This window comes from Cavia porcellus, unplaced genomic scaffold (assembly GCF_034190915.1).
Source record: "Cavia porcellus strain 051 isolate PalLab524CR breed Dunkin Hartley unplaced genomic scaffold, mCavPor4.1 scaffold_19, whole genome shotgun sequence".
Classification (NCBI taxonomy): domain Eukaryota; kingdom Metazoa; phylum Chordata; class Mammalia; order Rodentia; family Caviidae; genus Cavia; species Cavia porcellus.
The window spans coordinates 11,446,324-11,473,147 of NW_026947502.1; the positions used below are offsets into that span (position 1 = coordinate 11,446,324).

Sequence of the window (26,824 nt, forward strand, 5' to 3'; positions counted from 1 at the left end):
GGAAAACATTCTAGTTTACAGTTAAGTTTCTCAGAAAACTAGAAGAACTACTTTAAGATCCAGCTGTCCTACTATTGGATATGTATTTTAAAAAATTAAATAATCATATTCAACAGATACCTGCACTCTAATGATTATTTCAGGACAATTTGTAACAGCCAAGATACAGGATCAGTCATGATGTCCTTTGATGGATGCATGGATAAAGCAGTGTGATATGCATGGAATGTCAGTCAATCCAGTCTCAGAAACCAAAACAGTGTGGGTCTTAGGAATTGCAGTTGGGGAGACATAGGTTTAGAGAGCTCTGAATCAGTATTCTGAGGAAAGCAAGAAAAATATGAGCTCAAATAAGCTGTTGAATATTGAGAAGGAAAAGGGTTTGTGTGACCTATGGAAGATAAAAACAAGAATATATCAAAAGAATGGAAAAGTCCACAAAACAGAAGTCCAGGCGCCCTTGGATATGCACCTTGAGTTTCTGGTCATTCAGTCATCCTAGATGCATACGTAAAGGAGTGGAAGTGACCAAAATTCGCACCCCAGACGATAACGGGAATCATGCGGAGCTCTGTTTCCCAGTGTCCTCCTGATCCAATCGTAAGACTCCTTCAAAGTTGTTTTCAGTATAAATGTCCTTTTGCTTTCCAACACAACAGAATATTAATCATCATAAGAATGAAATTCTGTCTTGGCTGCAATGTGGATGGAAATGAAGGACATTATGTTGTGTGAAATAATCCAGATGCAGATAAACACTGTTTATTCATGGTCATATATAGAAGCTTAAAAATTGACTTTGTAGAAGTCAAAGGTCTGCAGTCATCAGGAGGGATTACGATAGATGAAAGAGGGGACATAAAGGGAGGTTGAGTAACAGGTACCAAAAATAATCCCATGGGAGGAACAAATACTAACATTATGAAACACTGTAGCATAAGTATCGTTTGTATAATTTGTTTTATATTTGATCTATGCTCAAATATTCTTAACACAAAAAAATTACAAATGTATTAGGAGATGCAAATGCTAGTTACCTTTATTTCCTCAGTATACATTGTACACCATACAAATTACCATAGATTGCCATAAAGATGTACATTATAAATCAAAGAAAAAAGGACAGCTTTCCATGTATTCATTGACTCACTTTAGAGATTCATGTCCTGAAGAACATAGCATATTTGCTCACGTAGCAAGTTGATACAGTATCTGTGCTTAACCTTTGGAAAACACTGGAAATTGCCCGTGAAAAGCTGAAAATTTCATGACTAGATTTCCTAAGTTTACTCTAGATAAATAAAAATAAAGATTTTGGATGAGGACTATGTTTTCACTACATACTCTAAAGTTCTGTATATATTCCACAGAGGCTAGACAAAAGTTTTCTTCTAGGAAGCATGAAAATATTTAGATATATTCTTCTGTTTGCTCTGATTTTTCAAATGATGATAGGCTGGATTGAGTCAAGAATCTGCAATAATATAATTCAGCATATTCGCCCTCCTGCAAATTTCTTTTTTTTGAGTGGTGCTTGGAGAGTCTCCAACTAAATGAAAAAATAATCCTGTATCATTTATAGGTAAACCCAGACAACTTTAGGAAAGCAGAACGTCTGTGTATGTTTCATATATGTCATTTATTTAATAGTGCCGTATCACCCTGTGCTGTTGATTGGTACTGGTCTTGGATACTGAGTCAAGAGATGATAAATTTGTTAGCTGAATCTCTTAGCCTCTGACTTTACAGCTGCATCAGACTTTCATAGCTACATTCATGCTAGGTTGTCTTCTCAACTTAGGGAAGCAGAATGGTTGAAATGAGGCCTCTGCACCTTTATCAATAGGTAGAAGAAGAGCCATTGAGATGAAGCAGAGGCCCATTTCTCAACGGTAACATAGTAGAGCACAAAGGACTGAGTGTCAGATGGTGCAACAAACCCTTTGTGTGTCTAATAGCTAATTGCACTGTCAATTAAAAAGTCATCACTCTTCTAGATTTCAAGAATTAACATCTTTGTATTATTGCACTTTTGTTCTAAAATAATTCTAAATTTAAACCAGAGTTACAGATTTCATGCAATTTTCTCATATACCTTTCACTCAGTTTTCTCTAACAACTTACAGTGCTATCATATCATACTCTGTTAAGATTTCTTTAAAGGAATGAAATCACATCAATATCTTACAAATTAAAAAATATATAAATACAAGTTTAACAGAAATGCAGTTTATTAAGATACAAATTAAAGGATCTTAAAAGCTCTCAGTAGATGTCTTAGTTATGTTCTCCTCGCTGACACCTGTAAATTAAAGGAGGAAAGGATTTTGTTTTGCTTTGTGGTTTATAGAGGCTTTAGTCCATGGTTGGCTATCTCTAAGGCATTGAAGAGGAAAAAGAAGTCACAGCACAGTCATGGAAAGCAAAAAGAGGGATAAAAGGACAAGGGAATGAGATAGATATTTCAAGTCTTTCTAGATGTTTGTAAACAATTCAGAATTGTGCTCAAATTCACAGAAACAGTGGTTGCTTCTTTCCAGACAGATAGTGAAATCACAAAGGTCCATACCATACTTCTTTCTTAGGCAGTACTTGTTGACTTTAGCCCTGCTGCTTAATTCAGAAATGATGATGTCATGTTCTTCCAAACAGTATACAGATCCCTTGAAATAAGAAAAACCAAACTTGAATTGAAATTGGATTTTAATAAATTCATGATTATAGAATGTGAATACATTAAATGTTCACTCTTTTTTCCTCCTGGAGTTTATATAAAGATAAATGGAAAAATCACTGGTCTCAGGCTGTTCATGATCTGAAGCAAGAAATAGGCCACTCCGTTTTGCATATGTTTTTTCTATGAGAACAGAGGCTGCTTTTGAATGCCTACCTGCTCTAAGGTTCTTTCAACTGTGAAGTTTCCTTGTAGGATTCTGATCCTACAAGAACATGAAATAGACCGTGAAATCTTATTTCGCAGCCACATGCCTTGGCAAATGTGAAAAAAGGAAGAGGATTATATTAACTACTGCATTCATGTAGACAAATGTGTTTTTCTAAATATCCCCCCAAGGTTTGGAATGAACCATACAACAGCAAGAAGCCAAAAGGCCTTTATGAAATAATTTTTCACATCTTGCTCAACTGCTACATGATGTATTCTTGCTTTATATACAATTACAACAAGGATTGTAATCTGATTATCTGGCTCATTGAAGATCAGGTACTTTGCTCCAAGTATATGCTAGATACTTACAAGGGAACACAGAAATAAGTAATTTAAGTAGGTTTTACTTAAGGCTAGAACAGAAATAAAACCCCTAAATACAACACTGCATTGTACTGCCTAAGCTGTAGATATGAACCAAGTCAGAATAAACACAGAAAACGATGCAAGCTACCAAGGAGTGTTACGTCAGGTTGTCTTCATTTCTGTTGAAAGAAAAGAGACAGGAAAAAGTCAGTAAATAGTTTTAAGAGTCAAACAGAATGGATCTGTAAGGCCATTTAGTACTGGGGCTGTCTTAGTTTCTTTTCTCATTGCTGAGACAAAATACTCAACCCCTGCAAGTTAAGAAAAGAAAGATTTATTTAGCTCACAGTTTGTAGAGGTTGCAGTTCATGGTTGGCTGGCTTCAAGGTGGGGTGGCAAGGTAGAGGGGTATCACAGGGGAAAAACAGTTCATGGTGGGCAGAAGGCAGGAAGGAAGCAAACTAAAAGGAAGCAAGCAGTGACCGTCTCTCCTATCCCAGCAACATGCCCTTAGGGTGGGCAGCACTCACACCCAGGGTGACCCTTCTAGTTATCCACACTCAGAACTGTGCCGACCCAATCAGTGGACTGCTTTAGTAATCACACAGCCTGACATCTGGGACAAGAGCCATCATGGGGCAATTAACCCAACATGTTTCTGTCACTCTTCAAATCATTCTTGGATGTTTACATAAATAGGGGCTTGGCATTAATTTTTGTGTGACAATTGTATTCTTTAATAAATTTTGTGAAGGTAATTTCAGATGTGGTTGTAAAAGTCTAAACTGCAAAAATTAATGTATCACATAACTTAAGGCTAAAAAACTTTACTAAATCAAACTTATTCTACAGCCCAAATAAGATAGTACTTGGCTACTATTTTCTTCATGTTAACAAAGTTGCATTAAAAAGGCAAAAAAATTTCAAACATTATGCACTTGAACATTCTGAAGGTATTTTTTGTTCTGTTTTGCTTTTTAATGGAAAGTACAAAAGCTAAATTCCTGTGGGATTGTGCGAGATTTAAAACCTATGTATATCATCGGGAAATAAGAAGTAGACAAGACTCTCACAAGGTGACAAAAATGAATGTATTTCTTCTTTTAATTTTATTTTGGAGTGTTTATAGCTACCTAAAAATTATTGGTTCCTAGTTTTTTATAAATTTAAGCTATTAGAACAATAGGTCAGAGCCTCTGGATTCAGTTAATTAGAAATTTGGGAGCAGTCTCCACCACTGCCACCACCAAAACTCAGTACTAGAAATAGTGGATAGATAGCCTGACCTTTAAAAATGTGTAAAAACACATGTTAAAGGAGAGAAAGAGAAAGAGATGTACAAGCAGGCAAGAATACAAAAGTGATGACTGAGTCACAGAACACATGGAATAACAACCTTCAACCCCACTATGTAAGAAATTCCTAAATTTTCTGTTTTGAATATTTTATGGACATATTCTGTTATTTTCTTTATCTCCTTCTCCCTTCTTTTCCTCCTTCCCTCCACTATTCCAAATACAAGATTGGGGTTTTTAAATTTTTTTTTTTAGGGTTTAGAGTATTTTGGTCATGAAACACAAATACCAAACTGATTTAAAAGAAAGATGAAAAAATACAGTGTATAGCATAATTACCTAAGGTTTTGTTGGAAGTGGAGTCAAGCCACTGTCTTTATTCAGTGCTCAAGAACTCAAGAGTTCATAGAGTTTAGAATTTCATCAGCCAGCAAAGTTTCCATCAAGTGATGGTATCTAAAACTTCTTTTTCAGTGAAGGATGTTAGAGAAACTTGTGTGTAAAAGTTTATTTCAACAGAGTCAATATAACCTGAGAATAAAGGTCACACAAACTGTATCCACTTAATTGTTACTGCATCATTCTGTTCTCATTTTTACAATGTTCTCATTTTTACAATGATGCAAGTGATCACACATTTGACCAACAATTCCACTTTTGTAAAAAAAATTCCACCATCTCTTATGTCTGCTCAGTTTTAGGTAAAAGGAGATAGTAAATATAAGAAAAGCAAGTGGTGAAATATGTGTCCTGGTGACTTGTTTTCTGTGAGTTATGGAAACAAGAAGCCAATTAGGTAGGGTTTAAGGATCTCAAAGGCAAAGGATCATTGCATACTTGGATTTGTGATTCTAGGCGGCCATGCTGAGTGGTCCTCCAGTCACCTGGGCTATGGAGGAAAGGAGGCTTAGATTAGCCTCCTTAGATCTTCAGCTCCTGGAAGAAGGGGAGAGCCCCTCTAGTGGGAAGGAGGCACACCCCAACTTTATGGCTCATACTCAAGGGTTACTGAGTGGGTCAGGCAGAGCCAACCAGAACTTGGACTCTGCTGCTAGCCAGCACCTGGTGCTGACCAGAAGAACTTCTGGAATCTGAATTTTCTTTGTTATTGAACCAGGAAGTCACATGAGCCCCTTTTCCTTAATCTCCAAAACAGTATCCTAAAGAGACAGGAACCTTGAAAGAAAATGATAATTTAAGAGAATGTTTAAAGTTTTTGATCCTAGGTTGCCAGAACAGATTCAATTTAACTTTTCCTCATAACCCATGAAGATAAGATGTTTGAGAGAAAACCTAAGTTAGTTAAGGAAACTAAAGAATTACCATTTGCTTTGCATGGCTGAAATTGGTTTGTCACCTGGCCAGCCTGTAAGGGCAGGCTGTTATTGTGAGTCCTAGAGGATATTTCCAAATTCTGCCACATTGTAAAGGCTTTGAGTCTTTCCCTCTGTCTTGAAGAATCCTGGACTATGGTATAAAGAAAAAACAACTCTTAGAATCCATAATTAGGCAATTGCTGTTAATGATTATACTTGCAAGCCTTAAGTCAGTATTAATTATAATTGTAGTCTACATATGTTGCTGTAAACATCCTTCCCAAAAGTGATTTTTGGGTTTTTAATCTTGTAAATTCAACTAAGATATTGAAGGAAATGCCTTGACAACCGAAGCATTTCACAAGCCTGTCTCAAGAACATTATTAAACATTGTGAGCCTATCTATGAAAGCCAGAACCATCAATAGTTTTTACGTATGATCATTGGCTCGTTTTCAGCTGACCCTGAGAGAGACAATGTTCTGACATCACTATCATAGATTAATTTTTACTATAATGATTAAAATATGAAAAAAACTCAAAAATGATAAAACCAAATTGTAAGATACAAAATTGGATTTTTACACATTTGATCCATATCCATGGGATCTTAGAAATAATTGCCAAATCTTAGCCTAAGAGCAGAATCAGTATGCATGTTTATTTTTCAAAATTTCTAAATTAGGGCTAACCTCTGCCTTAAATACTATGACTTTGTTATTGTGTTCATCTTGATTAAAATGTCAGATGCTGTCAATTTATCATATAAACTGTGTAGAGTATATTGTTGTATTGCTGCTAAGAAACACACGATTGCTTTTGACCACCCCCCATCACAGTAGGATATCATTGCTGGGTGTATAGAAAAAAAATCTTAATTATATTCTTGGTGATCCTGGCTTGAAGTCAGTCTTGTTTTATTCTACTTATAAGCTTTTCAAAACGAAGAGTAATGGGAACTTAGAGGAACAAAATGACGAGTTCTTACCTAAGGTAAGTTGAGAACCAGAAGTGAACTAAAAACAAATCAGCCAAAGAGTAACTTTTTTTTTTTTTGGATTTAGTTTTCCATGGTTTGCTAGAATACAGAGTAACATAACTTAGAATAAGACAAGCAAGGCTCAGAGAGAACTAGATAAGTTTACCAATTTCCTGCTAATGGCTTATATAGGGTCAAATGTCACTTCCGTGTATGCTCTTTCTGTGAGTCCCACCGACTTGAAATATCAAAACAGAAGCCCGCATGCAGCCTAATGTGACCCTTTTGGCATCTTCCTTATCCGTTCTCTTTCCAGACACATTACTTTTTTTTTCTGCTGTCTTCATATTTTCCAATTCTTCCACTTTTAATTCATGTTTTAATATTTTAACTTCTAAAAATCTTTAGTCTATGATTGTTCCATTTTTTAACATTCTATATCAATTGCATAGATGTTGTATCACCTGTTTTTATTAATGATTGTTTCTTGTATCCTCCATATATCTATATTATATATATATATATATATATATATATATATATATATATTCTCACATACATACTGACATGTAATTGGTCTCAGATCTCTGGATTTCTGATTAGAGCTTTATCAAATGCTTGGGTGATTCATGCATGACTTGACTTTCTGAGAGTGAAGCAAACCTCTCAGAAAGTTTCGTGTATACTAATGAAACTAATTGGGTGGTGCTTTGAAACAGGATGATCCAGTGGGATTTTTAAGAAAAGTTATTTTCTTAGTACATGTTTGCAGTTCATGCAGTTTACAGTCATCTTGGGTAGTGGTTGCATGTATATACCACAGCTTCTCTCTTTTTAAATTCCTTTCCCTTGCCTCCCTCCTTCAACTCTCTGTCCCATTGTTTCATTCTAGTTGTTGTTATTAACCTTAGCTCACGTCACGGCGTATAGTCTTCACATTCATTTAGGTTATTAGCATCCGTGGCACATCTTTATTATACTTACTTCCCCTTCTCCTTCTCACCCTTTGCACTTTTTCCATTGGACCCTTCCCTACTGCAGGAGACACTTGTCCTTGCCCCCTTTAAGGTGGATGACTCTAAGTGTCACAGCGACAGGTTTTTTTCTCTCAGGCTGGTGAGTTTTCTCCAAGAGAAATCTATTCTTGTGTTTAGCAGAAATCCAGTTATCAGTACATTCATAGTGAGAGGCACCTCAGCGGTCCATGCAATATGACATTTCCAGTTAACAGGTAGGACGCTGTGGTATGTCTCTGGCCATGTTTTCAGGGTAGCATTGTTGCCTTATGCTGTATTGGTATTGCAGGGTCCAGAGTTAACTTGATTCTTCCAAAGCAGGTGGTTCCTTGATAGCAAGGGTAGGTATGGGCAGAATGAAGAAACAGTGTAGGTGCTGGCAGTTTCCCTCAGGACTCCCAACTAGATACTCCCAACCACAGAGGTGCCTGATCATTCTGATTCCTGGGCATGGTAAGACTCTGCAGCGTGATCTTCACCAATCCCACAGGCTCTTAGCTTTTAATTTTCTGTCATCTTAATGAAATTACTATTCACCCTTTGATTCTCATCTTCCAAAATATGGTTGCTATCTTTTTTCTCCTCTTTCCTCTTACCTTTTTAATCCTCTGTTAGCCTTTTTAGGGGAAAGGACCCATTTGTAGTCATTATACTTACTACCATTTCTAGAAAAATCAGAGATCATCCTGTTTCAAAGCACCACCCAATTAGTTTCATTAGTATACACGAAACTTTCTGAGAGGTTTGCTTCACTCTCAGAAAGTCAAGTCATGCATGAATCACCCAAGCATTTGATAAAGCTCTAATCAGAAATCCAGAGACCTGAGACCAATTACATGTCAGCATGTGTGTGAGAAAAAAAATATATATATATATATAAAATAAATCTATATAATATAGATATATGTGTACAGTACCTCACTTAATTACCTCATTTAAGACCTCTGTCCTCTAGGCTTTAACCACATTGCCCTTTCCTTGTTGCCTCTAGAGCATCTTAGAATCTTTGTGTTGTGTTTCTTGAAACACTGTTCTTTTCTGGAAACATTACCCTCCTTCCAGATACCCATATTTCTTTTTCTTTATTTCTATTTCTTTATTTCTAACATAAGGAGATCTTTCTTGATACAACTGCAGGCTGTGTTCTTTCTGCTGTAAAAATGCAGAGCACCCTGTGCTTCAATTTTGGGTGCAGTGAATTACCTATGAGGGAGTTCAAATTAGGTAAATCATATAAATCCTTTCCCCTTCAAACATGCTCAACAAGCAAACGTATCTGTAACTGCCTCCTATATATTATTTATGATGGAAAATGATCAATCTCCCTAGGATCTTGAGTTTTGTCTCAGCACTTATTTGCCCCATGCCTGTCTTTTGTCTATCCTTAATCACTTCCAAAGGAGAACAATCTATTTCTCTATTTCATAAACAGTTGCAAAACTTTACATTCCTTTTTCTTCCCTGGGTTGTGCAATAGTCATGCACCAGCGGAACAGCTCTTAACTTGAAGTGTTGTACCCGACAGCTCCCATTCATTTTCTCAGCCGTGCTTGTCGTAATTCCTCAAGGAACACCAGGTCCCCCTATACCCAGTTATACCTTTCATTGCTTCTTTCTGTTCACAAAAGAAGATGAGTTTCTAGGTCTTTGGAATTTTTCCCACAAATACAACCTAATTCATTAATGATAATTTTCTTTGCCTCACATCTGAGCTCAGACATAGTCACTCCCGAATTATAAAGCCAAGAGGAATTTGAATCCTTTGACAATCCACGTGCCATACCCCTAACCTTGAATAGATAATAGATGCTAATAAATTCAGGGTCTTAAAAATGTGAATTATAGTCATTTCACACTTCGTGGCAGCTTCATGCTGAAGTAATAGCTTAAAACTTAATTACAATGCGTGTCCCTCCTTTAAGTGCAGATGACATCCCACAGATAGATTTTTGCAGTGGCATCTGAGGATCGAAATTGAGACACTAATTAGTTATTCATGATGGAGAATATTGACTGTGTACTGATTAAAGGAAAGTGTTGATACCCTTCTTAACATGATGCATCTGTCTATTAGTTTATAGCTGTCCCATGGTCCTCATGGAAAGCTCGCTGGGAAATGATGGAAGTGCCCTTCAGCCTCATCATGCAGATGTATAAAGAAAATCTGTGTATGATGAATAAGATCAAAGGGGCAAGCAGCAGGCATTAAGTTTCTTCTGATTATGGAGATGGGTGGTTTCATTTTCAAGGACTGTTTGTGAGACACAGCCTTGGTAGATTGGACAGGGCCCACTCTGAGGGCTCAAGAAGCTATTATTCAATACATTCCAGTTCTTAGTGGGCTCATTCTGAGGCTGGAGGTCAGAAGGGAGAAGACAGCATATGGAGGATCTTGTCTTCCATCACATAAGCCCATAGCATGAGCCAGGCAGCAACGAAGTTAGGAGTCAAGGTATAGCCTCCCTTTCTTTGTGCAAAGCGTGATGTTCTCACACAAGATTCCTCTGCTCTTTATTCTAATGACCTAAGTGGCTCCAGAGTGAAGGGACAGAACTGAAAGTGAATCAGATTAGTAAAAGAAAGCACTTTCTAATGGTCTGCAGTAGTCAGCTGCCTCCGCTGATAGGCGTAAGTGTCCCATCACTCAAGGCACAGCTGACTGTCCCATCAGGGTGATTATAGAGGTGGTTCAAGCATCAGAAGGGGGGATTTTAACTTCATGACCTGTCAAATATATGCTGCTATGAAGCTTCAAAGACGCAGGGTTTCAAGTACTGCTCACAGATCCATTTTACTAGGAGTCCATCATTAAGTTTAAATTCCTTAAAATGCTCTCTTATTGGAGTGGTTGAAGGTCAGATTCTGTGGTCAATACTTATTCCTTTTTTCCCTTAAACTGTGAGTAGTTTGGAGAACAGTTCATTTTCTTATGGTGGTTTATAAATTTCAAAGCACTTTCACAAATGGCCCCTCAAAAACTTTCTGAAAGGCTAGGACACATTGACAGAGAGGGAAACAGGAATGATTATGAAACTTCTTGTTTAGTATAGTGAAAATTTTACATCCTTTCTTTCCACTAGTGCTATTTTAAGAAATCGGTCGGTAAGGCAGTCACAGATACTGCTGTGGTCAAGGTCAGGAGCAGAGCTCTGGACTCAGGCTGTGAAGACTGAGTTTTGATTTTGCCACCTGCTATAGTACGACCCCTGCCAAGTCTTACAGCGCCTCCAAATGCCTCAGCTCATTTGTGATAAAGGGTTATGAATAAGACCCATCTTGTAGAATCAAATGACACAATGTATATGAACTACTTCAAACATTTCTTGGGACCTCTAATTTAAAAAAAAAATGTTTGTTTCTGGACCTTTGTTGATCCAGGAAACTGTTATTCATTCTTGAGAATGGTAAGAAATGTATCCTATAGATCTGGAAATCTTCCTATAGTCTGTCTCTTATATAAAACAGGCAGCAACTCTTTCATAACCAATTTTGCATGGACCAAGGTAATGAAGACAATGATAAAACAAATTGGAGTAGGTTAATTTGCCAAGTTGCTCCCAAAATTAAAAGTGAACTTAACCCTGCTTTTGACATCCTTTTTAATAGGAAAAGTAATTTACCTTGTGCTTGAAGGCTTGCCAGAGAGACAAGTCTTTTTTAAGGAGAAGCAAATGAAGAAAGCATGATGTAGATAAGATGAAGTGCTAAACAGCATGATCATGAATAAAAAGATTAGTTTTTGTAAGCACTCGTCCTGTAAAGAGCTTTTGAACTTTTTCTGAATTTGATTGCAGTGTGGTAAGAATACAACTGTGATATTGTTTAATTATGGGAAAGAGTAGCATTTAACTACAAAGATATTTTAAAGTCTTCCAGTGTTAACAGAATAGTAACCACAGTACTCTCCTTTCTGATTCCTTCAGCTACTTAAAGGAGGGAGATGTGGAATTATTGAGCTCCCCAGTGGACCAGGTCAAGCAGAAAATCTAAGAAACAATCTACCTTGTGTGGATACATTGTATTCTGTTGCCAGCAATCAGTAGCTTCTTCCCAACCTTAGCAGGAAAATGAAATTACACATTAAATTCTAATGAGATTTTTAAAAATATTCACATGCATATTTTGTATCTTTCAAGAGATTTCCCATTTATTTTTATATATGTTCATAAAAGTTTGCTCCTCCATTAAATTGTGCCCTTATGAGTTATGCTGTTTGCTTCCCTCGAAAGGCCATCATGTGCACCAATTTTTTTAAATGTCGTGGGTGGATTTTTAACTTAAAACCATGGGTGGCTGCCACTGAACTCTTGGTTCTTGCCTGTAAACTACTGCAGGGCCAAATTTACCTGTTAGATACAGTGGCCTCTGTGGCTTTTCTAGGAAAATTAATTCTCTTTGACAATGGCAGGTAGTTAGACACCCCAAAGGCTATTATGAGCAAATTCCACAGTAATTTTTTGAAGGCTGGTGTAATGGCTACAAATGAGGTATCGTGTCTGAGTGTCACACAGAAAAGAAACTGCTTCTGTGGGTTCTGGGGGGCAGCCCTTGAGACAACCCTCATGGAGCTAAGACAAATTAAGTAGTGCTGAGCCCCTCGGTTCCCCAACCTGAAAAGCTTACTGAGATCTGAGGACACACCCAGTGAAGGAAGAGAAGGAGAAATGGCCTCAAGTGAACCCAGACTTTGGAATATCTATTGTTGGAATCTGCACAGTGCAGAAACATCAGGTTCTAGCTGCGCTTGTCAAGCTGTACAGAGAAGTATTATACAAAGGACTGTAATCCACAGATATTTGTGTATATCTACTGTGTATGTTCTAGACATGGGCCAGCCTCCTGTGGAATCTGTGTTCAAGCAGGAGAGGTTTTTGAATACCAGGCAAAATGGTCAGCATTTGTAAACCATATTCCATGCCTCAAGCCATAATAATTCCTTTGTGCCTCTTTTTGTCACTTGAGGAAAACCTCCTGTGGAGGAAGACAGTGTAGTTATCCCCATTTTACAGGTGAGCACCAAGAGTCTCACGGAGGTTTGCAGGCCTGCACAAGAATATTGGGGCAGTCAGGGAAAAAATAGCTTATATTTACCTGGCTTCAGCCTTTTTTTTCCCTGCTACACTATAATGCCATGCAAGAGATCTTTTCTCAATGAGAACAAAAGTGGTCTCAGTGTCCTGCTGTATTTCTTTCCGATTCCTCCCATTGCATCTATGTAGAGAGGCTTTCACACTTTCTTATTAACAACAGTAGGTTAAAACAGAATCAAGATGTGTTACACACAAGTACCTCCTTCCTAAGTTGAATGTAAAATTCAAGCATTGCAAACACATACTAATTAAACTTCTTAAAAGGAAAAAGAAAAGTCAGAAATCAAGTTTGCACTCATACCCTCCTGGATGCTCTGCCACAAGAGAAAAATACCACACCATGAGAAAAATGTGTGAAAGCACAGAATATACTTTTCAGCCACTGCCTCTAAGCTTTGGACCTGGCATCTGAGATGAGGCTTGACAGAGCTCATCGAAAGGACAAAACCCCGCTCTGTGACCACGGACACTGTGCAACTGTGATTCTCAAGCTTTGCTTCATTGGTTCTACCTGAGGAGTTTAAAAATCATCCTGATTCTTAGTCCCAATCCCCAAAGAATTAAATCCAAGTCTTTATGGATATATCATGCAGACCTACAGCATGTGACTGGTGGGTGCAGAGTGAAGCCAAGGTCAGGAACTGGCTTCTGAGGGGGCGGTACTGTATCACATACCCTCAGCACGACGAGCAGTGCTTATCATAAGCTCTGAATCACTGCCCAGCATATTAGTGGACATTCAGTAAATGTTTGAATAAGTGGGTTGGGAGGGTGGAAAGATGGAAGAGTAGGCAACTGAGGGAGAGAGAAATAAAAGGCAATGATTACAAGTTACTAGATATAAATTTATAGGGTAATAATTATTAGATTAGTATTTACAGTTAACCTTCTATTCAGATTTTGCATACTATTATACCCCCCAAAAAACCAATTAGAAGCTTTGAATAAGTATATAAGTGTATGGAAAGTAAACAGTGTGCTGCTGGGTGTTCACATCATCTAGATGTGTAATTCTCTTCACTTCCTTAATATGCATTAATCTCTAATGTTGGCACAGCTCCATCTCGACAGCACAGGCAGCCGCTACATCAAAGGTAATGGCTCATTATTATTTCTGCAGTGAATCCTGTTTGGCTGAAAGAAGTAGAGATAACAAAGAGGAAATTATAGTTTGTGTGGGGTGATATGATTGCTTGTAAACCAAGCAATGAAAGGGAAGTGTACGCGAGCAATCCAGAATTCCCTGTCTGTCTTCCAAGAGTGAAAAATGAAGACAGCGAGAGGTTTATGCCCGTACACATTATAACTGGGGGTGGGAGAGAAGCAGTAAGTATCTTCTACCCCTGGGAAACCCAGTTTCCTTGTTACAGTACTGAGACACTCTTGGATAGTTCTGTGGGTGGCAGTGCCACATTGTGCACATGAATTTTATTGTAGTTCTTGTTCACATAAAAGTTCCGGCAAGTCTGTGCATATAATGGGAAGCTGTAGAAAGATGGGGGGAGAGTAGGACTTGTGTGGGTTTCTGTTAATATCCCTAACACTGCTTTGTCCACATGTTACTTGGATGTCAGCTGATTATCTTGTCCTCTAATCTACCTGATAGTGATTTTTCCCTTTTTGAACACGTTTGTAGAAAGCATAATGTCCTAATCACACTCCTAGAGCCTGATCACCTTTGATCCTGAATGCCTGTTCTGTCAGTGGTTTCTGTTTTAAGACTAAACACCACCACAAGGCCTCACATTACCTTTGTGTAAATTAAAACAGCATATCCCACTTCAGGTCACTTCTCTCGGGTCACAGAATTGTCATAACAGTCATGATTTTTTATAGTGAGATACTGTCTGATAGCTATACAAAATGCAAATGCCGAAAGCTGTAATTCTTAGGATTTAAATGGACCTTACACACGCATGCACACACACGCACGCACTTTTGAGTAGTACAGAACCTGCACAACTTTGTATGGAGTCCCTGAAAGGACACCGCATCCTGTTCACTTGTCAGTGTAACAACACACTGATTGGATGTGCAGTTCAGAATTTTTCACTTGCCCAAAGTCTGCTCACGCATAGCTCTGGTATAGACAGAAGATTTTGCTAAAATTTTGAAAAGGCAAAGCAAGCTAAAGTGTAACAATAAATATTCTTTGTCTCCCTGATCCCCAGGCTACATTATCTGGTGCTCTGTCTTTCCTGGGTTTTTCCTGCGTCTCCACTTTTTAGCCCTAACCCCATTCTCCCTATTTTGAATTCTGTCTAATACAGATCTGTCTAGTTACATATTTGGCTCCTCAGGTTCCTACAGATTCTTGCCTTAGGGTTTTATCTTTCCCTAAAGCTGTACATCAAAGTATTTTCCCAAACAAAGAGAATTCCTTCCCTAAAAGAAATTGTGAAGACGTGATGCAGAATTCTTCTATAAATTTTGCTACTGATACTGACATTATAAATAGGAGTTGTTTAGTATGGTAGTTTGCATTTATTTTTTGAACTTTTAACTATTATTTGCTTTTTAATTAACATCATGTTTCCTATCAAGGAGGTAGAGTACAATATGTCACTACAGGAATAGGATGTGTGCTGATCAAATCTGTTATTGTCACCTCCTTATTCCCTGAAGACAGCTGTGTCTTCATCTTGTAAACATGCTGTAGTCTTCAAACAAGAAGGAGCCATTACAGAATGATTATTTGTAGGAGAAGAAGATGCAAAAGACAGTTAGATATTAATCTGGTTCACTTATATTGTTTTATGAATGCGAAAGTCAAAATCCAGAGAGGCAGAGTATCCTTTACCCACCAACAATCAGCGAAGCTCAGCAATCAGCACTAAACTCAGTCTCCTGGTGCCAAGCCTGGACATTTGCTGGTACTGTGGTACTGGACTCTGTCTTACAGCACTTAATCTGTACTTCTCATCCGATCTCATGCTGTTCTGGTATCATGACTGCTTGAGTCTTGACATTAGAGTCAGATAATAACTTCTCTATCACTTATCACCAGTATTTTACTACCCTGTGGGAGCTTCCTGTGCATAGGAAGGGAGTGGTAATACCCCTTGTTCATTCAGCCACTAAGTAAGGCTTCCTCATGCTTCTATTAGTAGGAGTACAAAGATGATTAAGCCGTGTTCCCACCTTGGTGAACACATGCCCTATAAAGTATGGGGCAAACAGGAGGACCAAGATACAATGCGTACCTATGCCAATTCCCCCCATAAATATATTTCTTATGTATCCAAAACATACTCTAATGAAAAGGGAAGGGGAAAAAAAGAGTAGCTTAGAAAATACAGCATAACTAGTAGACTCTGAAAGTTAAGAAAAAGAAAGTCAGTCTGTTTCCCCCTAACTCATAGAAGTGGGCAACACTGAAGAAAAGATAAATGTACTGGGCCTGAAAAGTGATGAGAAATTCACCAAAAAAGAGAAAAAGGTGAGAGCACTGTGGTAGGTGGAGATAGCATCATGAGCATGGCAAGGGAAAGGGAAGTTCTGGACGGTGTGATCAAACTTGATCAGCATGTCTGGGGCTGACAGTGGCAGATGATACAGGACAGGTAATTAGGGCAGAATGATGCAGATTTGAATGCTGTGCTCACAAGTTTGGATTTAACCTGTAGGTGATGGGGAGAACAAGTTTAATTGCAGAATAAAAGAAGCTTTGCCATATTCATCACTAGAATGATTTTTAAATGTTTCACTGTTAGGTGTTTTTTGATTTATTTTTAGTGTAAGGTAACTTTGCTGGTGAAAAATATTCTGATCCTGTGCTGTCCATCTAAAAATGGATTACATCAAATGAAGTTGCCAAATCGAATGCTATCTCAGAGGTGAAAATATAACCTCAGCGGGCTGTCATTTAATTGAAGGCTAGCATAATGAAGGAGATTGCCATAGCTAAAGTAACATATTCCTGGCCCCTGGATTTAATGAAAACCTTAAGGTGTATATATAAAAAAGGATAAAAAGATAGGTGCCTTTTCTGTCTGATGAATTACTTAGTAATTTACTTACTAAGGCTAAAATATGACATATTATTTTAACTGTAATATATTATTAGACTTACTAGAGGATCCAAAATATAGATAATATAGAATGTCAGCTTACAGAATACATAAATGTGTTAGCACAAATGTGTTGCACTACAATGTAAATGCAAAAATGTTTTTAGGCTCTACCAAAAAGGCATTATCTCAGGCTATTTAGTACTCTGACTTTAGAGTTAGCACAAATGTGTTGCACTACAATATAAATGCAAAAATGTTTTTAGGCTCTACCAAAAAGGCATTATCTCAGGCTATTTAGTATTCTGACTTTAGAGTTTAATATCATAAGCAAGAAAAATAAAGCAGTATGCACAAGGAACACTAGAATGCTAGGCAGAACACTGATTGGAAGTGTAGGAAGAAGATAGTGTGTCCACTTGTAAAGAGACACAGAGGACACGGTTTGATCTGCAGGGGTTGGGTTCTCCATGGCTTTAACGTAGTTGAGGTCAAGGAGTAGGAAAAGCTGAGGTTTACACTTGAGAGTGCTTACCACAGTATTAGCAGGAAGAGTCTCCAAACTCACACAGTGGATTCATGGCCATTTATCAGTGTTTCCCTCCCCATGCTTCTTTCTCCTGTGCATACATTCACCTGGGAAGTTTAACTTAGAGCTCCCAAGAGAACAAAAGATATTAAAGCGTTGACACGTTTCAGGAAAGATGGTCAACTGCCAAAGCCTATGATAAAATATGGTAAGGGGAGCCATTCTCCCACTAATGCTTCTGTAGAGATGGAGGAGAGCAGGGATGGAGTGACAGCCACAATAGCATTAAAATGCCCAGTAAATAGAGATGCTTGGTTCTATCAAAGGGATCACCCTAGCTTCGAGGAAAAGTTTGAGTGGAATTGTCCACTCAATAAGATTTTATGAAGTTGATAAGCTATGAAATCTCATAAAATAGACAGGTTTTCCTCTGAGACTTCATTGATCTCTTCTCGCTATCATTTTGACTAAATTGTATACTGAATTCCAGCACCAGTTTCGGGTCCCACTTCTATGTCTTTGGTCCTGTGTCCCCTGTTTCCCCTTATGGAATGTGCCTTTGTTCCAGGGCACTTGAGGGCACAGTTTATTTATGTTTGTATCATGTTTAGCCAAAAACATCCTGGTGACAAAGTAGTTTCCTTTTATTTCTCAGAGTCTAACACAATGCTGTCATATAAATATTTATTGAGTGAGAGATAAACAAATGAGAATCAGCAAAAGCTAAGTGATATGGTTAACTCTAAGACATGAGATGGGTACTCCTGTAGACCAAATTCAATTTTGTTGGATTGTAGAGCTTCTTATGCTTCAGTGTGTCTTAAATCTGTTTAGCTAGTGAAAGAGAAAACAAGCAAAAGAACTAATTCCCTGATAACTTAATTAACAAGAATAACAAAGCAAATATGTGGGGAACAGTTAAGCACTTATGCAGTACCCTGAGCTGTGGACCTCACATAGTCCTGAGTTAATTCCATGGCTTTGACAGTTAGCAGTTTTATGAGCTTGAGAAAATCTTATAACTTCTTGGATGCTCATTTCCCTCACCTGTAAACTATAAATCATAATAGATTCATTTCATTAAGCATCTATGAGGTTTGGTAGACAAAATGTTACCACTTAGAGACATCTAATCTAATAAAATAGCTGTTCTTCTTTGAGGAAAACTTTGGGGAGTTTAAGATTGATTCAATGAGACTAAACAGAAAGATGAGACTAAACTGCATAAATGAGAGCTTGTTTAATGCGTTTGTTTACTAGTTGATGATCTCCCACACAAAACTGTGAGATTTATAATCTAAGGAACATAGGTTGTGCTGTTTATTCCCATGTTCCATTGAACTCCGACTTGCCTTAGTCACTTATTTTCCTCATTGCTGTGACACTCACTCATAATCTAAAACAGGAGAGGTTTATTTGGGCTCCCATGTTTTAGAGGGTTCAGCTCATAGCCAGCTGGATCCAAGGTAGAGACAACATGAAAGAGGAAAGATACTCACATCATGCTGGCCAGAGAGAGAAGGGAGGAACCAGGAAGGGAGGTAGGCATATACACCCAGGCTACACCTCCAGTGATCTGTCTTCATCCAAGTCCTGCCTCCAAAACAGCAAGTCAGCTGTAGTGCCCCATGATCCAGTTACCTTTTAAGAGCTCCACCTATGAGTACATGAGAGTTTTGGGGTTATTGCTGACATAAATCGTAACAAGGGCCTTTAACATAGAAGATCATTAGTATTCATTTAATGAATAAGTGAATGTCAGTTAAAGGAAATTCCTAGGAAGGTCGTTATGAATTGTCAAATGAGAGTACTTTGTAGTCTGCCTTAGAGTTGAGACCATTACAAGTTAGAGGGCCTAGAAAGGCTGATGACATTCCAGGTAGAAAAGGCAGGCAGGAGGATAAGCTAGAACACTGCTGACTACCATGAGGTCATGGTGGTGGATGACTGGTGTCTATCAGGCATGAATAGATTCTCACATCCTCACCCCTGCGGTGCATTAGAGATATGGTAAATTACAAATGCTTTCTTCTCCTAATTGGCCTCTGAATAGTCTTCAAATAGTCTCAGAATATTTCTATGTCCTTTCTGTATAACTGCTTCATAAGATCTCAGAGTAGAAAACATCTCCCCTTTCCATGAGACCCTCCAAATTGGCTGCCAGGTTGACACCACCATAGCAGTGGATTGCCAGTATTGTGTGTCTATGCTGAATTGTTTTTTTCCTCACAGCAGGCTGGGGAAAGGCAGGGATAGTCCATACTTCCCACACACTTACCCATCTTTAGCATGTCACAGTATTTATCAACCGAATAACACCATTCTAAGACATAAAACCTAAAAGAATCACAGGGATGTTATTGGAAAGATAGGAAGATTGTGGAGATGGTTAGACCTTAAACTAGATCACTTCACTTTTAATTTTTCTCAAAGGAACACAAAGCCTGATAAGTATAAATACCTAGGAAGCAATCCAGCAGGAGAAGAGAGGAGGGAGGATGCCATCTCCAGAGGAGAAAGAAAAAGAAAGGGCCAAAAAGATACAGCATACATTTAGGCACTAAAGAAAGAAAAGGAGCTGACCCAGGAATAAGATATAGAAAGTGAGGAAAATGTTTCTCAAGAGCAGATGTCTTCAAACCGTGCAGCAGGAATTTGTAAAAGCCAGGAAAGGGGCAGATACTGAAAGCAAGTGTGTGACAGAGCGGAGTCCACTGCTGCAGCTGTACAAGGGAGGAAAGCAGCTGGGTAAGAACGAAGGTTCCTGGCCAAAGGCAGCTTTGCCAAAGCAGTTTAGAGTCACAGGTATGAGTGGGTGATACAACAAAAAGAGCTAGGCAAGATGGAATGGAAAGACTCACAGCGGCAAATATGAGACGGAAAGTCACTGCTTTTCTGCTTTATTTCCGGAACTATTTAGTTCCTCCTGGTCCTTCACTACAGAGCAAGACACCTAGGCACACTGCCTCAGGGCTGCTGTAGCAGTCTCTGAAATATTTGATGAAGCATACAGCAAGATGATTGGAGGGTGGTGGAAGGGACCATGGGTAATGCTGATGAGTGTTTTTTCCTTGCTTTGGAGCTCTGTGGGTTTAGGTGTTTCAGTATCCACAGGAACTCCAGCTTGCTTGTGTGCCACCTTGAATCCTTCCCAAGTTTCCTTCATGCATGCCTGCCTTATCAAGAAGTTTATGGTACAGCTAGGGAGGCAACCAGGAGAGTGCCATTTACTTCAGTGTCTTGGCAGTAACCAGCATCTACAGTAGCTACTTAACAAATGTTTACTGAAGTGGAGTCAAGCAGGGCTTCTGTTCTTTTACACCACAAGGCTTGACTCACACTCTTGCTCATTTAAGCGGGTAAGAGCAACTTAGAATAAAATCTTAGTCTTGCATGAACTAAGAATAGTGGCCATTACATACAACACTGTGTGAAGCACTTTATGGGTATTTAAAACAATTCTATGAGATAGACACTATCTTTATCCCCCTTTTCTGATAAAGAAACTAAGACATGAATAGGTTGAGGAATTTATTTACCTAAGGTATTTTTGGAGGTAAACAGCTCAGTTGACATTTCAATTCAAGTCTAACCACAGGCTACCTTGCTCCTCACAACTCACTACTCTCTGAGCCTTCCCATAAGGTATGCACCCAGAGAAAGCCAGGACTGTGTAATCTGCAGGGGGATCTTTGTCTTCTCCTCTTTTGCCCTCCTACCCTGGGTGAAGCCATGTTTGCTGCCATCATTAATATAGACCCTGCCATGCTTGGCAGCAGGACCCTGCTGAAGAGTCCATCCAGGAAGGCTCATGGTTTGCACCCATGGGTCCCCAGCTGTCTTATTCTTGAAGAGGACTCCTGCTGAAACAGAACAGACTTAGTTCTTGCTACAAAGCTTCCTGAGTGGCTGACAGACTTGCAAGTGTCCAGGGGACAGAACTGTGGCTGATTAAATTTGCTTTAGATCCATCAAATGATTTAAGCAAGGTTCTTTGAGGTAACCAATTTGAATAACTCCTTAGAGTAATTGGTGACGACTCTCCATGAATCTCTGATCAGCTCTGCTTTCAAGAATTCTAAAGGCAAAGCCAAAACCATAAGGCATCTTGATCTTGAGGACTTCAGAGGAGCATTCCTCAAAACTGACCATTTCTTCTCTGTCAGCCCCTGTCAAGATTTAATAAATGTGCCTGTGATTTATTCATCTGTCTGATTCCCTCTAGGGCGAGTCCTATTTTTCAAAGATATCCCATGCTCCAAGCAGTTCTTTGCACAGCAACTGTCCATCATAGGCACCTGCTCCAGTGATCGGTGGCTCCAGATGGCTCATGCCTCACCAGACAAGGCTACAATCTCCTGAAAACTGGCACACAGAGGAAGAATGAACTTGTGGAAATCTATGGCTGTGGCAAAGAGAGACGACAGATTAGGCATAGAAGGCAAGTTGACCAGGGGCTGAGGAATATGAAGACAAAATTCCAGGAAATCAAGCTTCACAATAATAGTACTTCACAGGGGCAGACTGTGTTTTTCCTTTTGACGGTAGTAAGAATGGAACCCAGACCCTCACCATTGAGCTGCATCACTAACCTTTTTATGTTGAGTTTCATTATGTTCCCAAGGCTAACCTCAGACTTGCCATCCTCCTGCCTCTCTCTTGAGTAGCGTGTGCTCCTGTGCTCAGTAAGACTATAGCATCTTGATTCGTTCCTCCCACTTTGCAAGAGGCTGTGGTGCTTGAGAGAATGGGGAGTCTCAAGGACTCTAAAAATGTCTCACTGGGATTTAAGCAATCTGAAACTCAGCACATTTAAACATACATTCAAGAAGAACGGTCTTTCTTTCCTTCCATGTTTTCATCCATGTTAGTTCTTTTCCTCTTTCAAAAATATTTAGCAAGAATCGTGAAACAGAACTTAGACAAAAGGGGAGGTGAGCTGTTTGCTGGAGATGGACAATTCACCTGCACTGGTGTTATGTCTCTGAACTGGAATAGCTATCAGAAACTCTCTTTTTCGCTTTTAAATGGACCCCAAACATCACTGTTATCAAAGATACACTCTGAAGAAGACAGAAGATAATGTGCCTCGCAAAAAAGGCAGTTATAGCCTGGAAAAATGCATCCTATTTGCACTCGTGAATCGGCCCTTCCCTCTGCATCAACTTGTATCACAAACTGCTATTTGCTGACAAGTTTCAGTGATGGGAACCCAAGGCTGGTTGCGGCACAAGAGAAATGTGCCATTCATGCAGTGTCAGTACTGTTAGCTTTGCACCATCCCTAGCTGTTCACCAGGTGGGTGGCTGGCTGGGAAAGGGATGGAGAGGAGAAGGGAAGGAGCCAACATTCATTACTGGCCTGATTCTCCAGCAGCTGCTTCAGAAGCACTAGTAACCAGAGAGATACCATTCACTGCAGGAAGCATGAAACATTCTACTGATCTCCACCTCGCCCCTTTCAGTATCTCCTGGCACATACATGCACACGCTTGCCACTGTCTTACTGCAGAAGTGGAGGCATGGCCAAGACTTCAGCTTCTGCCTTGAGTTGCCTTGACGATTATCTTGAAATATTTGCCATTTTTAGCATGGTGGCTGATGCCTATGAATATGTGGTATTTAAATATTTGTTGAGCAAATGGGAGACCAAATGGATTTTATATGAATGGATTTATTGACTTGGATATTCATAAAGTTACTATTTTCATGGGCCTTCATAGATAACCGGCTCTTTTGATCTTACCAATCACAGAGCAGGAGCTCCCCCACTACCCCAGAAACCAAGTCACACAATGGTGGCACTTAACAGGTGTACATCATGTTTTATTTTTTTTTTAATTTGTTTTTAATTACCTAAGCTACTTGGGTAATAAATTTGAAAGAGGATTTCTTAAGGATGTTAGAAAGCTTCTAAAATCAGTAAGAGGCTACAAAATTGGGTGTAGGGGTAGAAAAGGAATAAGATGCCTTCTGAAGCCTGCCAGTAGAAATTCTGTGAACCTGAAGAGTCTAGTCAGTAGGCCATGGCTAAGAAAAAGAAAATTCCAATGGTTTCCATCTCCTTGTTCTGTTCAAGAGTAGTATCTCAAGCAAGACATACTGGAGTATCCAGATGGGCTCCTTCCTGACCACTTAACTGAGGGAGCATTGGGCTGGATGACAGTTCAAATGGGCTGCATTCAGTGAAGAAAAATCTTCAAAACAAATCCACAAAGAGAAATGGATGCTGGGAAGCTACAACATCCCAATAGAATCTACAGTGTCTCCTATATACATAGAAGCTCCAAAGCTTATTTGCTTTGCTTAGTTTGTTCCCCAAGTTTACACACATAGTGCTTTAAAGGGCAACTTATAGCTAGGTTTGTACTCCCACATTTCACTCTTTCCTGTACTGCTGTCACTTCACGTATCCTTACAGGAAAAGCACTGTCACATCCAGGTAGTCTAGCTGAGGTTATGCTCTTAAGCAAGGTTTATATTATCTAAAAGCTGTGATTAAAACCAAATGAATGTTGTTACATAGCTGTGGAATGCCAAACATAGAAGACTTGCAAAGGAATTTTTCTGGGCCACTTCAAAAAGAGATCACGTGGGGAGATAGCCGAGGGCTGGTAAAAGAGAAGCCTGGGTTTCTGTGCGGGTGAGCTGGACTAAGGCTGGTTCTTGCCAGGGAAAGGACAGAGAGGTGAACCTAGTGAAATCCAAAGAAATTTTAGTCACTACTGTTTTACCAATGTTAATTTCTTGGTCATAAAAAAGCACACTGTGGGTCTTGTAGGATGTTGATATTAGAGGAATCTGGGTAAAGGATATGCAGAAATGCTGTATGTTTTTGTCTTTGCTATAAGTTTATAGTTATCCCAAATATAAAATGTTGTTTTAAAAAATGTCTTTGTGACAAGTGACCAATGTTGATGGCTAGCCTTCTATACAAGACTCCATGGAATCCCAAAGATCCAGAATGTCAACTTCTGTTCCACAAAACAGAGAACTTCTGTTCTACAAAGCAGAGAACTATATCAAAAGGGACTCTGAAGGACAGCAATTATACCACGGAAAGAGGCATGCAATTTGGGGGCTCTGTTAAGGGAAATGTATTCAGGTTTATCATAATAGCTAATAAAATGTGACTCTCCAAAGAACAGGAGAGTGATGCATAATTTGTAGATGACAGAGAAGAGAGGAATACTGGAAATGTATGGAGAGTAGGTGTGTATAAGACCTCACCATCTAGACTGCGGGTTTCAGACCTTCTCTCCCCTGTTGACAGTGGGTGAGATCATCAGGGCTGTTCTCGGAAAGGATGCTTCGACTTAACTTGTTGGAAAGATTCAGAGAAGGGAAGTGAGGAAGGATGATGAGATGGTTGTTCCAAATTTAAGAAAGAAATCAGTTCTGTTCAGTAAGCACTGGAAGGAGTTATCAATGAGAATCTTGTTTGTCCAATATCTGGAACTATCATATGGAACACCAAATATTTGCTATTATTTATGGCAACATAGGAAAGTAAGCTAGATATGGAATTTGGCTTATGGCTTATAATAGTCTTTGATATTTTGGTAAAAGATTAAAAATATGCCAAAATCTCCCTTTTACTCTGTGAACTAGGTGTTCATTTTCAAAACATAATTTTTATGTTTAAAACATGACATTTAAAAATTTATACACATATTTGAAAGTTACTATGTTGCAAGCATGGCCTTAAGTACTTTACAAATATTAAGCCATTTAATCTTCATATTGTTTTTAGAGTTAAGAGCTAAGTACTAGACTGCTCCTGGGCTATAGATGAGGAAACAGAAGAATTAGGAGTGAGGTGACTTGTCTGAGATCACAGAGCCAGGAAAGAGTAAAGCCAGGATTTAAATAAACTCAAATAGCCTGGGTGAGTTTGTGCTGTTATTAGGGATTTTTATTATTATTTAGAAGTTGCGAGTGTAACTGTGTACAGTGATGTACACCTCTAACCCAGCACTGAGGGAGGCTGAGGCTCACCTCATGGTGGACAGGAAGCCAGTGTGACTGAAGAGCCAAGAAGGGAAATATGTCATTCCAGGTCATGTCCCCAGGACCTGTCTCTTCTGACAAGACCCTGCCTCCTAACAGCAAATCAGCTATGAGCCCCATGATCTAACCGTCTCTCAACAGCCCCGCCTAGGAGCACATAAGGCTGTTAAGCAACATCTTGAACAACTTAATACATGTCTTAGAATTAAAAATGGAAAGGGGCTGGAGATGTAGCTCAGTGCAGAAACTGGTTGTTCAATTCCCAGCACCACCAAAGAAAAGAAGAAGGAGGAGGAAGAGGAAGACGAGGAGGAGGAGGAAAAGAAAAAACACTGTCAGAAATTGCAAATGACAGGCGTAGATGTTTAGCATAGCATATGGATTGTGCTTTGTTTTAGTTTTCTAATTTTGGTCAGCTTCCACCTCTCCTTACTGTCTCTCTGCCACTGAGTCAGGGCGTCACTGTCATTTATTATTATACTTGCAGGGACTTCTGGTATACCTTCCCCTTTCACGCTGTGCCTGGTCCCTGGAGTCACTTGCTGTTTATAAACTGCAGTGTTCTGGGGGTTCTGTGGTTGCCTGGTAAAAGATTACACCCCAAATGGCTGTGGTTGCAGTATGCTGTCTAATTAAAGTTTTCCAGCTGCAGGAGCTTTGGAGTCTAACTACAGCACTCACCTTTCCACCCAGGTCACTGTAATTTTCAGAAGAAATGCTGACTCCCAGATATGGGAGTAAAGGAGAGCACCTTGAAGTCCTGAGTTCTGTTTAATTACCTCTCCCCTGCCTTTATTTCATATTCAGCCTTTCAGTAAAGGCTTTTAAAAACTTTTTGAGTATTTACATTCAAATCTGAACTATAGCCAACTTGATTATTCTATTCGGGTTATTTACTTTAGCATTCTGTTTATATAGTCCTTTACGATTTTCAAAATTCTTCCCTAAATATCATTTGCTTTTCATAATGACCCTGTGAGAGAGGAACATGGCAAAAACTTACTCCCATAAAAGTGAAGAAAACAGTGTGTGCTAGAGACAAGGGTTTTGCATTTCACCCCTTCTGCTTAAAACCAGACACTGGTACTTTGTTTGTAAAGCATTTTCCTAAATACAAAAGTAAAATTGTGTTTATTTAATTAAAACATCATTCTCTAAGGCCTCAAAACTTCCGGACTGTGTTATTCTCCCTCCCCACTGAGACATAATTGAAGATTGATATGATACGTTTTATTAATTAGGCCCATCTGGTTTTCCCACAGAGAAGAAAGAAATGTGTCATCTTTTATGCCACCTCATTTAAATAAAAATCCACTTGGATTTAGCCT

The 26,824-nt window shown here is 39.0% G+C and overlaps 1 protein-coding gene and 1 long non-coding RNA gene across 4 annotated transcripts in view; one reads left to right on the forward strand and one right to left on the reverse strand.

Moving 5' to 3' along the window:
• The window catches only part of Sgcd (sarcoglycan delta), a 554,972-nt gene that overhangs the window by 464,488 nt on the left and 63,660 nt on the right, over positions 1 to 26,824 (forward strand). The gene's annotated exons all lie outside the window — the stretch shown is intronic.
• Positions 1,044 to 20,488, reverse strand: LOC134471595 (uncharacterized). Of its 2 annotated transcripts, XR_010041069.1 has the most exons (5): positions 20,349 to 20,488; positions 19,766 to 19,824; positions 18,987 to 19,144; positions 2,891 to 6,010; positions 1,044 to 2,663 (listed from the first exon to the last, which is right to left on the reverse strand). It is a non-coding gene; the product is annotated as an uncharacterized LOC134471595 (long non-coding RNA). The 2 variants fall into 2 exon arrangements; XR_010041068.1 differs by lacking the exons at positions 1,044 to 2,663; positions 2,891 to 6,010 and adding an exon at positions 18,138 to 18,321.